This window comes from Penaeus vannamei, chromosome 42 (genome assembly GCF_042767895.1).
Source record: "Penaeus vannamei isolate JL-2024 chromosome 42, ASM4276789v1, whole genome shotgun sequence".
Taxonomy (NCBI): Eukaryota; Metazoa; Arthropoda; class Malacostraca; order Decapoda; family Penaeidae; genus Penaeus; species Penaeus vannamei.
This window is the reverse complement of record NC_091590.1, coordinates 25,395,299-25,397,798: the sequence shown is the minus strand read 5'-3', so window position 1 is coordinate 25,397,798 and position 2,500 is coordinate 25,395,299. Positions and strand designations below refer to the sequence as shown.

The 2,500-nt window shown below is 29.2% G+C and overlaps 1 protein-coding gene across 3 annotated transcripts in view; it reads left to right on the top strand.

Annotated features, from left to right (window-relative positions):
• LOC113824972 (gastrula zinc finger protein XlCGF57.1) overlaps positions 1–2,500 on the top strand; it is a 14,771-nt gene that overhangs the window by 4,373 nt on the left and 7,898 nt on the right. For 2 of the 3 annotated variants that reach the window (XM_070118786.1, XM_070118785.1), the window contains exons 2-3: positions 309–390; positions 681–749. The gene's annotated coding sequence lies outside the window, so the exon portion shown is untranslated. Of the gene's footprint in view, positions 1–308; positions 391–680; positions 750–2,260; positions 2,472–2,500 lie in introns of those variants that run through there. The other variant, XR_011398383.1, reaches the window with a different exon arrangement.

Genomic DNA, 2,500 nt, shown 5'->3' with positions numbered 1-2,500 from the left:
GTTATGGATGATACATGGACCATCAGTGTGATTGGTGAAATTCTTATGCTGTCAAATCTTGGTTTTATAAGCAAAAGTTCATTGGTTTAGAATAGTTATCCTTAACTATTGATTTTATAATAGTAACAGTACTAGGTCTTCATGTTTACTTTTTTTCTTTTTTAGAGGCCTTGCAATGCTGAAATTCTTATGCTGTCAAATATTGGTTTTATAAGCAAAAGTTCATTGGTTTAGAATAGTTATCCTTGACTGTTGATTTTATAATAGTAACAGTACTAGTTCTTCATGTTTTCTTTTTTCTTTTTTAGAGGCCTTGCAATGCTGCCACTACGGAGCCTGCAGGTGCTGTAAAGCATGCAACACCAGAGTCTGTGTCTTAGCTGTTCTGATGTAAGTATGCCTGTTTTGCTTGATTTCATTACTTCTTTGTTGAGTAGTTGCCATTTATCATTTCAAGTATTTGTTATAGGTCACTGATGCCTGTGATGGTTTCTTCATGCATATCCTTATTTATTTGTATATATCACATTACTTATTTGATCAAATTTATAAATTTTGATTCATTACAACACTCAGAATAATTATAAAGCAATGAGAATGGTAAGGATAGAAATTGTAATTGTAACGGTAACAGTTCAATATTATCATTATAACAATATTAACGTCAAGTACTTTTTCAGACGTGAATATCTGTTTTGACAAGACCACCTATTGGAATAAAGTGCAAGAATTTGCTTCGAGTTTAAAAGGTAGATCTTTGTAATTTTATATTTAATGTCATTGTTACTGTATTCTTTTAGTAATTATATAATAGTTATTATCATCATCCATATTAGTATTACATTATTTTCCTCAAAAAAACGTTAATTATATTGTTAACTAAATGCTGTCAGGAAAATGTAGTGTACACTATATATTTTGTGAAATGTTTTCTCCCCGTAGATGTGTTCACAATTGCTCTGCTGCTAAGGTGTCAATTAGTATACCTCATGACCTCACCTGATTCCACCTTTCCACCATTTTTATTTTTTTTATTTTTATTTATTTTATTTTTTATTTTTTATTATTATTATTATTTTTTACAAATGCTATCAATATAGATGCTGTAATTATTGTTATTGACATTATATGTATGATAATGTCATCAGCATTACAAATAGCAGTTTAAGATCAAAGAAAATATTTCCAAACATCAAGGAGAAGGATAAACAGGAGCCGTCTTTGTGTCAAGACAATTAGCAAACTAAACTCATGGCATAGTGGTCATGACTTGTACATACATGCCATCATTATCAATATCGTCATTGTCATCATTAATAGCATTATCTGTATCATCATCTTCATTGATATCTGTGTTTTTATTATTCCTATTATTATCATTATAATTATCATTATTATTATTTTATTTATTATTATTATTATTATTATTATTATTATTATCATCATCATCATCATCGTCATCATCGTCATCATCGTCATTATCGTCATCATCATCATCATCATCATCATCATCATCATCATCATCATCATCATCATCATCATCATCATCATCATCATCATCATCATCATCATCATCATCATCATCATCATCATTATTATCATTATTATTATTATTATTACTATGATGATGATGATGATTATCATAATAATCATCATCAATATTATGATGATTATTATGATTATCATAATATTATGATGATGATTATCATTATTATTATTATTATTATTGTTATTATTATTATAGGTATTAGATTTTGTAATTGCTTTTACAGCTCTAAGGGTTGGTATCATTTTTACTTTTCTTGATATTTCTTTTCGTGTCAAATGATTCAAAAATGGATCTGCAAAGAAGAGGCAAGAAGTCTTGATAGCATGCATGAAATGCATGAGAGACTCACCGCACAAGGAAGCCTAAAGCCCAGATTTTGGTTTCCGTGTGAGCCCAAGACACCCAGATCCATTGGTTAGGTTAGATTGAGATTAGACTGATAGGAATTGCTTAGGATTGGTTATGAATTGATGAGATTAGTTATGCATGAGATTTGGTTAGCTTAGGCATGATATTAGTCATCAAATGATCAGCTGTGATGTCTAACCATTTTTAGTTTATGAAAAATTTTACACATACAACTTTCAAATTATTTTATTATAGTTATTTTAGACCTTTATGCAAGTATAGTTGTATATTTAGTGAAAATACGTTTCCCAAACTTTTTATCCTTCATTACAAATTTCATATGAATAGGATTTTTTTCAACAGCAATCAGGATGAAAATACTTGTCATTATTATGTGAAGATTAGTGTATTCAGTATATTTAACCTGATACAGCTAAGGATGGCATGTACATATATGTCTTGCCCCTGTGAGTTTAGTTTATTATTTGTCTTTACAGATAGATAGCCGCAAGTACTTAGTCAGCCATGAGCCAATTACTATGACGACCTATCTCACCCTTTTCCTTGATATTTGGAATTATTTTCTTTGAACTTATATTACTA